Source organism: Heterocephalus glaber, unplaced genomic scaffold (genome assembly GCF_053883595.1).
Source record: "Heterocephalus glaber isolate CG9 unplaced genomic scaffold, H.glaber_assembly_v1.0 deba00001481, whole genome shotgun sequence".
Taxonomy (NCBI): domain Eukaryota; kingdom Metazoa; phylum Chordata; class Mammalia; order Rodentia; family Bathyergidae; genus Heterocephalus; species Heterocephalus glaber.
This window is the reverse complement of record NW_028258317.1, coordinates 20,051,943-20,067,355: the sequence shown is the minus strand read 5'-3', so window position 1 is coordinate 20,067,355 and position 15,413 is coordinate 20,051,943. Positions and strand designations below refer to the sequence as shown.

General features: G+C 36.9%; 1 long non-coding RNA gene across 1 annotated transcript in view; it reads right to left on the bottom strand.

Annotated features, from left to right (window-relative positions):
- Positions 1–15,413, bottom strand: part of LOC147825862 (uncharacterized) — a 269,968-nt gene that overhangs the window by 39,983 nt on the left and 214,572 nt on the right. The window lies entirely within an intron of this gene.

Below are 15,413 nucleotides of genomic sequence, written 5' to 3'. Positions count from 1 at the left end.
TTTGCATTATTGATTATTCATTCTAATCATTGGTACATTTTAGGTATACAATATAATGACATTAAAGTGGATTTCAAGTCAAAATTGATCAAAAGAGGCAAAGAAGGTTTCTACACATTGTTTAATGAAATAATTTGATAAAAGGAGATAATAATTATTAACATATGCACCAAACAATGGCACACTCAACTTCCTAAAACAAGTATTAGTGGACATAAAAGATCAGAAAACCTAAACACAATTATAGTGAAGGACCTCAATACTCCACTATCACAAATAGATCAACTAGACAAAAAAAAAATCAAAGAAATGTCAGAGTTAAACAAAAACTTGAAGCAAATGGACTTAATAGACATCTAAGGAGTGTTCTATCCAACAGCAGAATACACATTCTTCTCAGCAGTACATGGAACTTTCTCCAAAACAGACTACATGTTATCCAATAAAGCATGCTTAAGTAAATGAAAATAAATTGAAAATATACCCTGCATAGTATCACATCATAGAACACTGAAAATAAAGATCAATGGAAAAGTAGAACACAAACATTAAAATGCATAGAAATTAAACAATACACTCAAACAATTAATGAGTTACAGAAGAAATCAAGGAAGAAATAAGACAGTCCCCAGAACTAAACCAGAACTTATGGGACACAGTGAAAGGCCTAAGAGGGAAATTTATAGCTATGAATACCCACATCACAAAAACAGAGGGGGCCCCCAAAATAACTAAACAATGCACCTCAAAGTCAAAGAAAAACAAGAACAATCCAAACCCAAAGCTAGTACAAGGAATGAAATTATAAAGATCAAAGCAGAAATCAATAAAATTGAGACCAAAACACCAGTAGAGAGGACGAATGACTTGAGTAATTGATTCTTAAAAAATAAAATAAAATAAAATAGACAAACCATTAGCTAAACTTATATAAAAAAAGAAAATGAAAATGGTGAAATAACAGTGGACACTGTAAAAATTGAGATTATTAACAACTACTTATATTTGCTTTAATAAATTGGGGAATTCAAAAGAAATGGATGATTCCATGATACATATGAATTACCAAAAGTGAACCAAGAAAATATAAAAACCCTGACTAATCTGCCAACAAGCAATGAAATAGACACGGGGAAAAAAAATACCAACTAAGGAAAGGCCAAGTCTAGATGGATTCACTGAAGAATACTACATAACTTCAGGAAAGACTACATCAATCCTGCTCAAGCTCTTTAATGAAATTGAAAGGGAAAGAGTACTCCCAAAGTCATTCTTGGACACTAAGATTACCCTGATTCAAAAAACCAAATGAGGATCCCATCAAAAAAGAGAACTATTAAAAATAAAAGAGAACTATACACCAATCTCTTCAATTAATATAGATGAGAAAATCCTCAACATGATATTGACAAGCAGAATACAATAAATCATCAAAAAAAGATCATGACAGGGGCCAGGGATTTAGCTCAGTGGTTCCACCACCTGCCTCACAAGCACAAGGTCCCAAGTTCGATCGCCAGAAACAAAGGGAAAAAAAAATCATGACCAAGTAGGTTTTATCCCAGGAATGTAAGAATGATTCAACATATGCAAATCAATAAATAGAATACATCACATAAAAAAGCAAGAACAAAAGCCCATAATCATCTCATTATACACAGAAAAAAAAGTGTGACAAAATCCAACATCTTTTCATGAGAAAAACACGGAATAAAATAGATATAAAGGGACGTTACCTTAATTTAATAAAAGCCATTTATGACAAACCTATAGTCAATATCATATTAAATGAGGACAACATAAAACCTTTGCCTCTAAAATCAGGAAAAAGACACTGATGTCCATTATTACCACTCTTGTTCAACATAGTCCTTGAAATATTAGTCAGAGTCGCCGAATCAGCCCGCTGCAGACAGGCAGGTCTGTGCACGCCCTACAGGGGTCCTGAGACACATGAAAGATGCCAAATCACCCCGCTGCAGACAGGCAGGTCTATGCACTCCCTACCAAGGTCCCGAGTTGCGCAGAAGACGCCGAATCACCCCGCTGCAGACAGGCAGCCACCTGGTTCCACATTACAAAGATGCAGAGGACACCAGACCACCAGACCAAGGTACTGAGTCCCGCTGCTCCCAGCCCAGAGGTAGGGGCTTCTGAGCTGCCGTCCCACTGCTCCTGGTCCAGAGGAAGGGGCTTCACGGTCACCATCCCTCCTGCTGCTCACAGCCCAGAGGAAAGGGCTTTTGGGCCACCTTCTGTCCCACTTTTCCTGGTCCAGAGGAAGGGGCTCCCGGGCCACCATCTCTCCCATCACTCCCGGCCAAGAGGTAGGGGCTTCTGAGCTGCCATCCTACTGCTCCTGGTCCAGAGGAAGGGGCTTCCCAGGCACCATCCCTCCCACTGCCCCCAGCCCACAGGAAAGGGCTTTTGGGTCACCATCCCTACTGCTGCTCCTGGCCCCTGTGCCACCTCTTCCAGCTCAGAGGAGGTAATCCGTGCAGGCACCAACAGCCCTCCGCCCCAGTCAAAATGAGAAAACATGTAAATAAGTCTCAAAACCAGACTTCCAGATCACCTACAGCAGCCCCAAAGGGAAATGAGATGGAACACTCTGATACTCAGCCACCTGGACCCACTGAACTGGCAACAAAAGGGGATCTGGAAAAAATGAAATCAGAAATAATTTCTCAGATAACAGGAGAAATTGTGCCCCTAGTGCAAGACATGATTAATAAATCTAGAGAGCAGCTCAGGAACATGATGGAATCCCAACATAAGAAACAAATGGAATCCATAAAACAGATGCAAATAGATTTCCAGGACATGAAAAACTCCATTGAAAGTCTACACAACAGAATGAGCCAATGTGAGGACAGAATTTCAGATATAGAAGATAAGATTGCAATTAGTGACCAGGAAAAGAAAAATTGCCTCAAAATTATAAGGGAACATGAGAAATCAATCCAGCAGCTGCTAGATGATGCAAAGAAGAATAACATAAGACTGATTGGAGTCAATGAAGAGACAGGAGAGAGTGCGATGACATAAAAAAATCTCTTCACAGAAATAATGGCAGAAAACTTCCCAAGCAGGGGAAAAGAGCTTGACATACACATAAGTGAGGCATATAGGACTCCAAATAGCCTTCATCAAAAAAACTCTACACATAGGCATATAATTGTTAAGATTACAGAAACACAACCGAAGAATGAAGTTCTCCAAGCAGTCAGAGAAAAGAACCAAATCATATAAAAAGGAAAGCCCATCAGAATCACAGCAGACTTCTCAACACAAACCATCAAGGCAAGAAGAGCTTGGAGTGACATATTCCAAGCCCTAAAAGAAAACAGCCTCCAACCCAGAATGATGTGCCCTGCAAAACTATCTTTCAAAATGGTTGGAGAAATAAGATACTTTCATGACAAAGAGCACCTTAGGAACTTCATGAATACCAAACCAGCACTCCAAAGAATTTTACACAATACCCTAGGAGCAGACATTGAGGATCACAACCCCAGGAACCAAAGCAGAATGAACCCATCTGGCATGACAAGAAATTAAATGTAAAGGGGGAGAATCCAACAAAAAGAAAAAGTCATGTCAATGACAAGTCAATACATTTCAGTTATAACCATCAATGTTAATGGTCTCAATTCACCAATCAAAAGAAATAGACTGGCAGAATGGGTCAAGAAGCAAAATCCAACAATAGGCTGCATACAAGAAACACACTTAATTCAAAAGGAAACTCATAGACTGAAAGTTAAAGGATGGAAAACAATACTCCATGCAACAGGAACCCGAAAAAAAGCAGGAGTAGCTATCCTCTTTGCAGATCAAGTAGATTTCAAACCAACACTGATTAAGAGAGACAAAGAAGGACACTACATCCTTGTAAAGGGAACAATCCAAGAGGAAGAGATGACAATCATAAATATCTATGCACCAAACACTAGTGTGCCCAACTATATAAAACAAATACTAATGGACATGAAAAGTCATATATGCACTAATACAATTGTAGTGGGGGACCTCAACACCCCACTGTCACAAATAGATAGATCAACTAGACTAAAAATAAGTAATGAAATTCTAGAACTCAATCAAGCTCTTGAACAAATGAACTTCACAGATGTTTACAGAGTCTTCCACCCCACAAAATCAGAATACACATTCTTCTCAGCTGCACATGGGTCATTCCCAAAAATAGACCACATAGTCACACATAGAAAATGTTTAAGTAAGTGCAAAGGAATTGAAGTTATCCCCTGTATATTATCAGACCATAGGGCGATGAAATTGGAGATGCACAGCAAAAGAAACTCAAAAACTTTCATAAACACATGGAAATTGAACAACACACTTCTGAATAACCAATGGGTCACAGAGGAAATTAAAGAAGAAATCAGACAGTTCCTTCAATTAAATGACAATGACAATACAACATATCAGAATCTATGGGTCACAATGAAAGCAGTCTTACGAGGGAAATTCATAGCAGTGAATGTGCATATTAGGAAAACAGAACGAGCCCAATTAAACAACCTGATGCTGCACCTCAAGCTTCTAGAAAAAGAAGAGCAGGACAACCCCAAAGTTCATACAAGGGAGGAAATTACAAAGATCAGAGGAGAAATCAATGCAATGGAGACTAAGAGAACGATACAAAAAATCAATGAAGCCAAGAGTTGGTTCTTTGAAAGAATCAACAAAATTGACAAACCCTTAACCAATCTTGTCAGAAAAAGGAAAGAAGAGGCCCAAATCCAGGAAATTAGGAATGAAAAGGGTGAAATTACAACAGACCCAGGAGAAATCCAGAGGATCATCAATACCTACTTCCAGAACCTATACGCCAATAAGATGGACAACACAGAAGAAATGGACAGATTCCTAGATACATATGAATTACCAAAGTTGAACGAAGAAAACATAAAAATACTAAACAACCCAATATCAACCAATGAAAGTGAAAATGTAATTAAAAACTTATCAACTAAGAAAAGCCCGGGCCCTGATAGCTTCACTGCTGAATTCTACAAGACATTTAGAGAGGAACTGCTGCCACTACTGTTTAAACTCTTCAATGAAATTGAAAGGGAAGCAATACTCCCAAATGCATTCCTGGAAGCAAGCATCACCTTGATCCCCAAAGCAGAGAAAGACTCAAGTGAAAAAGAGAACTATAGGCCAATCTCACTAACGAACATAGATGCAAAAATCCTTAATAAGATAATGGCAAACAGAATGCAGAAGATCATCAAGAAGATCATACACCCTGATCAAGTGGGATTCATCCCAGGGATGCAGGGATGGTTCAACATACTCAAATCAATCAGTGTGATACACTATATCAATAGAGCCAAGGACAAAACCCATATGATTATCTCCATAGATGCAGAAAAAGCATTTGACAAAATCCAACATGCATTTATGATAAAAACCCTACAAAAAATTGGAATAGATGGTCGCTACCTCAAACTGATAGAAGCCATCTGTGAAAAACCAATAGTCAATAACATACTAAATGGTCAAAAACTGAAATCTTTCACACTATTATCAGGAACAAGACAAGGATGTCCACTATCACCAATTTGTTCAATATAGTTCTGGAAACATTAGCCACAGCAATTAGACAAGAGAAAGAAATCAAAGGAATAAAGATAGGTAATGAAGAGGTCAAATTGTCATTATTTGCAGATGACATGATACTCTATATAGAAGACCCCAAGAACTCCACCAAAAGTCTCCTAGACTTAATAACCAAATTCAGTCAAGTAGCTGATTACAAGGTCAGCACACAAAAATCAATAGCTTTCCTCTACACCAATGACAGACTCACTGAGAGAGAAATAGGGCAAATAATTCCTTTCACAATAGCATCCAAAAAACTGAAATACCTAGGAATCCTCCTAATGAAAGAAATCAAAGACCTCTTCTCTGAAAACTATGGCACTCTGAAAAGAGAGATTGAAGATGATATCAGAAAATGGACAGACATCCCCTGTTCCTGGGTAGGAAGGATTAATAGAGTGAAAATGGACATACTTCCAAAACTGCTATATAGATTTAATGCAATTCCAATTGAGATCCCAGCAGCATACTTCATAGACCTCGAGAAAACAATCCCAAAATTCATTTGGAACAAGAAGTGACCAGAATAGCAAAAGCAATTCTAGGTAACAGAGACATGGCAGGGGGTATCACAATCCCCAACCTGCAACTCTACTACAAAGCTACTGTGATAAAAACAGCATGGTACTGGCAAAGAAACAGACCTGAGGACCAGTGGAACAGATTAGAACATGCAGAAACAACGCCAGACACACTCAGCCATCTCATCTTCGACAAAGGAGCCAAACACCCTCACTGGAGGCAAGATAGCCTCTTTAATAAATGGTGCTGGGAAAATTGGGCTTCAACTTGCCAAAGATTAAAACTAGACCTATATCTCTTACCATGCACTAAACTAAAATCAAAATGGATTAAAGATCTAAATATTAAAATAGAAACTCTGAACCAGTTGGAACAGAGGTTAGGTAGAACCCTTGAAGACATTGGGGTACGAAAAGATTTTGTGAACAAAACCTCAGTTGCCCATGAACTAGCACAAACAATCAACAAGTGGGATCTCTTCTTATTAAAAGGCTTCTGCACAGCAAGAGAAACCACCAATAGTGTGAAGAGACAACCCACAATGTGGGAAAAAATCTTCACTTGCTCTTCATCAGACAAAGGTCTACTATCTCAAATCTATAAAGAACTTAAAAGATCAAACTTCCCAAATTTACAGACCCAATCCAAAAATGGGCATCTGAAATGAACAGACATTTCTCAGACAAAGAAGTAGAAATAGCAAATAAATACATGAAACTATGTTCAACATCACTGGTCATTTGAGAGATGCAAATGAAAACAACCCTGAGATTCCACTTCACTCCAGAAAGAATGGCTGCTATCATGAAATCAACCAATCACAAATGCTGGTGGGGCTGTGGGGAAAGAGGAACCCTGCTCCACTGCTGGTGGGAGTGTAGACTGGTGCAATCACTGTGAAAATCAGTATGGAGATACCTCAAAGAACCAGGACTGGATATCCCATTTGACCCCACTCTTCTGCTGCTAGGGATCTTACCCAAAGAATTAAAAGAATCATACCACAGTGATATATGTGCACCCATATTCATAGCAGCACAGTTTGTAATAGCTAAAACTTGGAAACAGCCCAAATGCCCATCAACTGGAGACTGGATAAAGAAAATGTGATTTTTTAAATAAAATGGAGTACTACTCAGCCATAAAAAATGAGAAATTAGAGACATTTATAGCTAAGTGGATGCACATTGAGGTGATACTCTTAAGTGAAATAAATAGGACAGACATGAATAAATACCGAATAGTTTCTCTGGTGTGAGAAACTGAAAGTGTAAATAAGGACTAAATGTTTAATAGGTAATGTGAAATAGGAAGAAAAGGGGCAAAGGGGAAGGAAGTGGGAGGGCTAGGGGAAAGGCTAGAAGGGAATGGGATTAATATGAGAAAATGGAAAAATAGGAACAAAATCTTTGTAAATAGGGAGGACTGGAGGGGTTGAAGGGAGGGCTGGGCAAGGGTGAAAAATAAGAACCAAGAGAGACTATGTAAAGGTGCAAATTTCCAATGATGAATGTCATTCTATTGTATACCTAAAATGTACCAATGATTAGAATGAATAATCAATAATATAAAATAGGAAGAAAAGGTCCAAAGAGGTAGGGGTAGTGGGAGGGGCAGGGGAAAGGAAAGAAGGGAAAGGAACAATGCTGAGAAATGGAAAAAATGGAAATAAAGTCTTTGTAAATAGGGAAGGGTGGAGGGGGGTGAAGGGAGGGCTAGGCATGGGGAAAAAATAAGAACCAAGATGCATTATGTAAAGGTACAATTCCCAATGAGAAATGTAATAGTGTTGTATACCTACAATGTACCAATAAAAGAATTTAATATAAAAAAAGAAATATTAGCCAGAGTAATCAGAAAAGAGAAATAAATAAAAGGGATATGTATAGGAAAGGAAGAATTCAAAGCATCATTATTTGCAGATGACATAATCCTGTACTAACAAGGTCCAAAAATATTCCACCAAAACATTCCTGGAATCAGTAACCAAATTCAGAAATGTAGCAGGATACAAAGTCAACAAGCAAAAATCAATAGCACTCCTAGATATCAATCATAATAACATCAAGAAAAATCAAATCCCAGGAATTAACCTAACTGAAGAAGTGAAAGACCTCAACAATGAAAATTACATCATTCTGAAAAAGGCGATTGAAGAACACATTAAAAAATGGAATGATAATCTCCTATTCTTCGATAGGCAGAACAAATATCATCAAAATGATTATATTTCCAAAACTGAAATATAGATTTAATGCAATCCCAATCAAATTACCAATAGCATTTCTCACAGATCTAGAGGAAACAATGCTAAAATTCATATGGAACCTAAAGCAATCCTGGGTAACAAGGGTAAAGCAGAAGGGCTCACAATGCCAGATTTGAAGTTGTACTACAAAGCTACAGTTACAGAAACAGCACAGTACTGGCACAGAAACAGACGTGTGAATCAATGGAACAGAATAATGGATGCAGAAACAACCCGAAGCACATTCAACTAACTAGTGGATATTTGACAAAGGGGCCAAAAACATACACGAAGGAAAGATAGCCTCTGTAATAAATGGTGTCAAGAAAACTATCAACATGCAAAGACGGAATCTAGACCCATATCTCTCACAATTACTAAGCTAACATCAAAATTGATCTAAATATTAAAACAGAAATAATCTACTGGAAGATAAAATAGGGAAAACTCTTGAGGTCATAGGGATACACAAGGGCTTTCTGAACAGCACCCCAGTTTTAAAGGAAATAGTACCAGGCATCAATAAATGAGATCCTATCAAACTAAAAAGCTTCTGCATATCAAAGGAAACAACCAAAATAGTGAAGAGACAGCCTACAGAATGAGCAAAAGTTTACTAACTGTTCCACAGTTGGAGAACTAATATCTAAAATATATAAAGAACTCAAAATATTAGACCCATCCCTCAAAACAAAAGATCCAGTAAACAACTGATCATGTGAAATGAAAAGACAGGTCTCAGAAGAAGAAATGCAAATGTCCAATAAACACATGAAGAACCATTCTCGACATCATTGGCCATTAGAGAAATGCAATTAAAACAATATTTAGATTCCATCTTACCCCAGAAAGAAGGGTCATCATCAAGAAATCAAAATAATAACAAATGATGGCCAGGCTACAGGGGAAAAGGAACCCTTCTACATTGTCAGTGAGAATGTAAACTAGTACAAGTGCTATGGAAATCAGTGAGGAAATTCCACAAATATCTAAAAATAGAAACTTCATTAGACCCAGCTATTCCCCTTCTAGGTATCTTCCCAGCAGAGTTAAAGACACCATATTGCAGAAATACATGTATATTCATGTTTATAGCTGCATAACTCATAATAGTTAAATCTTAGAAACAGGTTATAAGTCTGTAATGGATAAAGAAAATGTGGTATTTACACACAGTGGAGTACTACTCTGTCATAAAGAAGGATAAACTTCAGTCACTTTTCATAATGGTAACAGATAAATCAGACACACAGACTAAATGTCACATCATTTCTCCTATATGAGAAACCCAAAATGAATAAAGAGCAAAATAAAAGATAATAGTAAGTAGAAAGAGAGAGAACATTTTCAAATAGGAAGTGGATCAAGAGATGGAATAACAGAAGAGGGCTGGTAGAGGAAGGGGATAAAAAAGGAATTAAAATGTGTTACGCACTTGTACCAACCCCACACAAGGAATGTAATCATATATGCATTGCAAACATGTAGTAATAAAAAATAAAATCTGGAAAAAAAGAGATTTTTAATGTGATTTTGCATAGCAATTCTCCAGATTACTTTAGTTGATGTGTAAATGTTCACTAGATTTATGTTTTCAGTGTAACATTTTCCAAGCAAAAGATTTTATTTTTTCCATTTAATTATCTTTAACTTACATATATTTGTCTATCTTTACTGCTTCACAATTTTCATCAGTATTCTTGTTGTGCTTTTCATAAAAAGAATATTTTGATTTTGATTTTTTTACCCAACTATCAAATTTAAGGAAATATTAATATATAATTTAAGTGAAATAAAATCTAAATTGCATAATACCACTGTTGTTTTCTTACCACGTTGTAGATACCTATATTTTCTTTCATTTGTTATGCACATTTATTTTAAGCATGGATATGTTGTTTCATATATACCAGTTTCAGTTCAAAGATACAATTATTTTAAGAAAAAAATCCTAATTAATTACTCCCTCTATGTGATTAAAATATTAACATTCATTATTTCTTTCCATGTGACACCTGGATCTCTCCTGCCAAAGATAGCAGTCTCGAGCCTCAACTTCAGAATCTAGTTTAGATTTTTTAGGTTACACTTTTTAAACCATGAGTTCATTTTCATTTATAACAAGAAATTACACAGCAACTTCCCAACTTCCTAAACAAAACCCCTTCCTTTTCCTTCAAAGTGTAACAACTTTCAGCTAACATGATCCCTATAGAATGCTTTTAAATTTATAGACTTTTTCATTTTCACATTCTTTTAAAATTGTATATTTCTCTACCCACATAATATGCATTATAATTTGTCTTTGTAATTCTTTTTTCTTTGTTTTCATTGCTAACAAGTCCCCTTTTTTGATTAAATAGATTAAAATATCCAAAGAAAGGACAACCATGTAGCTTCAAGCAGTTGTTGATTTTTCCAGGGCAGAGGCTGGCAAAGGAAGTAAATATTTTAGGCTTTGCATAACATTGGTACCCTTTGCTGCATCTCAACCCTGTCTTTGTAGTGTGAAAGCAGCCACAGGCGATACAGAAAGGAAGGGCCTTGGCTATGTTCCAGTAAAATTGTATCTATTAAACCAGGCAGTGGACTAGATTTGATCTGCAGGCCATAATTTTCCTATCTCAGTTCCAGAACCTTATTTTTTTATCTGTTAAATATATTTACCTCATGGAAGGTGGTATTTATTAAAATAAACTATATATGCAAAATGACCAGCACAGAACTTGACAGATAGATATATTTGCAGCTACTATTTTATTGAAACTATACTTTTCTGAATATTTTATTAATATTTGCTTGTTAGTCCTGAGAATAAGCCTATGTTTGTCTCCTTGCAATGAACAAGAAAGCTGAAATTCAGAAAAGTTTAAATAACTTGCCCAAGTTTAGACAGTGAGCAATGATATGGTTGAGAGTTAAGGTTAGATCTCTCTGGCTCTTAAATCACTAGAGTGGTGTCACTGTTTGGTCCTGTTGAACTCTGACTATTGGACCATCCTTCTCTTTTTGAGACAAGAGGATGTAGGGCTGGGGATTTAGCTCAGTGGTTCTGACGCTGGCCTTACAAGCACAAGGTCCCGAGTTCAATCCCCAGAACCAAAAAAAAAAAAAGAGGATGTCAATTATGTTTCTCCCCTTTTCTGATCTTTTTCTGTCAATCTTGGCTCTGAAGTATCTATTCCAGATAATTTTAGTAGATCTAGAAGATGTTTCTATTTCTTCTTTTATCCCAAATCTGGTAAGTTAATTTGCCACTTGTTATGGTCTCAAAGTTTCTGCTTCTAGGTTCTTCACTGGCCAAGAAGTGAACTAACAAACAAGTGTACTCCCTGGCTGGACTCATTATTCCCTGGTTCATATACTAGCTAATTCATTATTCTACTTTATTTTGGAAAACGGATTCTGAAAGTAAGCAAAACTGTTCCTTCCTCTCCCTCTTGCCAAGTTTCAAAAAAGCAAAGAAAACAACTACTGGTGATTAATTATTTGGCAGAACAAACAAGTAAAATGAAAATTACTATGTATACAAAAGGAATTTGAAGAGCATTTGAGGTAGAGAGTGAAGATGGCAGAGTAGTTCAGATAGCAGTTTACAGCCTCACGTGAACTAGAATTGAGACAACTAAAAAAGAACTTTTCCATAAGGAGAAAGAGAAGAAGAGCTGCAGGAGAAAGAAAAGAAGAGTAAGAAGTAATAAGAAAGCTAGACACCATGAAGAAACAGAAAAGCAATGTAGAGAGAAAAACAAAGCAATATACCATACCAACCCTGGTTTCCTGGAGTTGACGGAAGGGTACCTGACTATGCAAGTATAAGGTAAGCCCAGAGAGGGCAGGTAGTCCCAGTAATAAACAACAGACTGGTAACACTCACAGCAAGAAAGATCTACTAATATTGCAAGCTGTAAATCCAGTGTGGGGTTTTATTCTAAAAGTGAGTCCTCTCACTTTGCAGAGTAGGTCTGAAGAAGAAATTCACTGCAGCTCTCCATATTTCACAGTATTATAACCAGGAGCCATTTTGAAGAGAGACTTAGTATCTGAGACTAAGCTATTCTGAGGACCAGAAGTTGCCAATAACCATACTTTTAGTCTCTGAGGTTACCCTGCTGCGGTGCTAAGCACAAGATCAACCACAGGAGAGAGTCAGGAAAGGGGGAGAGTTAGTCACAGATGGCCTGAGGAGTTTAAACTGCACTGTGTGGTGCTCAGGATGTGGAGGGCACAGCAGCCAGCATCACTGCCCTCTGTTGTGAGGAGTGAGGCTTGTAGCACGAGGCTTTCTGAGGGGGCTGAGTTTGAAAACAACAGATTTGAGCCCCCGGTGGGTAATTTAATTCCCCTTACTGAACCATCCAGTACAAAATTCAGGGATCTGTTTCCTTTTTCTACCTTCCAATGTATTCATGGGTACACCTCTGCTCAGATGTTTGCTACTATGCCTGGGTTCATGGATGGGGTGGGGCTGGGCATCCCTTGGAACTAAGGCCCTTCACTAGCCCTCATCCCACAAAGCTAGTTAGGCACAGCAGTGGCTCAGGATGTACAAAAGGAAATAAACACTAACACTGTCTTCAATGGATACAGCATTGAGGCAGACAATAAGCCATTCACTAGTCCTGGGCAGCAGGAAAGGTAGGGTAGGGCTCAGCATTCTCATAGCAACAGGCTGTGAAATGGGTGTGGAAACCAAACAGGCTACTGCTGCAACTCACTATTCTTCCCCTTTGCCTGGTGGATTACAGAAATTCAGGTCTTGGAAAGAAGCTTTACCCATGCAAACACTTCAGTGTGGAAAAAATTTTGGATTTGCTTCTCTTTTTCTTTTACTAATTTTCCATTTTGTCTTTCTCCTTTTTTCTTTTTGTTCTTTTCTTTGCCTTGCTTATTTTTTGTTTTATTTTGGTTACTTTTATTGAATTGTATATGCTTTCCACTGTTTAATTTGATTTTTACCTTTTTTCTCCTCTTTCTCATCTACTCTTTTCTGTTTTTAAGTTTTGTTTCTCTCTTTTTTTCCTTTTCTTGCCCCCTCCATTTTTACTATAATTGCTTTTAAATTTTATTAATTTTCAGTTTTTACTTTATGCTATTATTATTGCTTTCTTTCCTGTTGTTAATGATGGTATAGTTGTTGCTCTTACAAATTTTTTTTACTGTATTTCAATAACTGGCTTGTCCTTGGGTTATCATCATTACTGCTCTGAGCAGCTTCGGGGATCAAGCCCTTGAAAGAAAGCTGCTTATCAGCACAGTTTGTGATAGCTAAAGCTTGGAAACAGCCCAATTGCCCATCAACTGGAGACTGGATAAAGAAGATGTGGTTTTTTTATAAAATGGAGTACTATTCAGCCATAAAGAATGAGAAACTAGAGACATTTATAGCTAATGGTTACACATTGAGGCCCTACTCTTAAATGAAATAAATAGGATTCTCTGGTGTGAGAAACTAAAAGTGTAAATAAGGTTCAAAATGTATAATTGATATTGTGAAATAGGAAGAAAAGGTCTAAAGGAGTAGGGGAAGTGGAAGGGGTAAGGGGAAAGGAAAGAAGGGAAAAGAAAAAATGTGAGAAAAGGAAAAAGTGGAAACAAAGTCTTTGTAAATAGGGAAGGGTGGAGGGGGTGAAGGAAGGGCAGGAGATTGGGGAAAAAATAAGAACCAAGATACATCATGTAAAGGTATAAGTTCCCAATGATGAATGTAACTGTATTTTATACCTAAAATATACCAATAAACTTAATGAAAAAAGAAGGAAGGAAGGAAGGAAGGAAAGAAGGAAGGAAGGAAGGAAGGAAGGCAAGCTGCTTGCTAAGATGAACGTCATATAGAAATGGAGGAGAGAGCCATCTCAGCAGATGTACAAATCTTAGCATACAAGCTATGACAAAACTAGGCAATAACTCTTCACAGGCCCATAGGTAATGATAATGATAATGAGATGCAAATATATCTAAATGGATGAAATTCTAGAAAAATAATTTAAAAGTTATCATAAATAATTTATTTTTAAAATGATCAATAACTTTAAAGAGGATACAAATAAGGAAGACAATGCAGGATTTGAAGAAGCAATTCAGCAAAGACATAGAGATTCTGAAAAAGAGGCCAAAAATGTACATTGGAAAAAACAACCTCTTTAACAAACAGTGCTGGGAAAACTAGATACCTATTTATCAAAGGTTGAGACTAGATCCTTATGTCTCACCTTGCACAAATATCAATTCAAAATGGATCAGAGGCTTAGGTATAAGAGCTGAAACTTTGAAATTGCTAAAAAAAAAAAAAAACAAGTGAAACACAAAACCATAGGCACAAAGACTTCTTAAATAGGACTCCAACAGCCCAGGAAATAGCAGCAAGAACCAACCAGTGGGGCTACATCAAATTAAAATATTTCTGTACAGCAAACTATCCAACTAACAGAGTAAAACAGCCTATAAAATGAGACAGCCTGATGAGTCTGCCTAATGAGACAGCCTATGAAATGGGAGCAAATCTTTGCTAACTACTCTTTAATAGTGGATTAATATTTAAAATATATAAAGAACACAAAAAAAACTTAGACCAAAAAAACAAATAGCCCAATCCATAAATGGGCAAATGAATTGAACAGATACTTCTCAAAAGAATCACAAATGGCCAATAAATATATGACAAAATATTCAACATCTTTAACAATCATAGAAATAGAAATCAAAACTACATTGAGATTCCATCTCATCCCAGTCAGAAGAGCTACTGTCAAGAATCATAAAAACAATAAATGCTGGTAAGGATGTGGGGGAAAGGGAATCCTCATACAATGCTGGTGGGAATATAAATTTCTATATCCACTATGGAAATCAGTATGGAAGCTCCTCAGAAGCTTAAATATAGAGCTACCATTTGATCCATCTGTAATACTCATCAGGATATTCCTGAAAGAAGTAGTCAGCATACTCATGAATACCCATGTTTATTGCAGCACAATTCACAATAGACAGGATATGGAACCAACCTAGG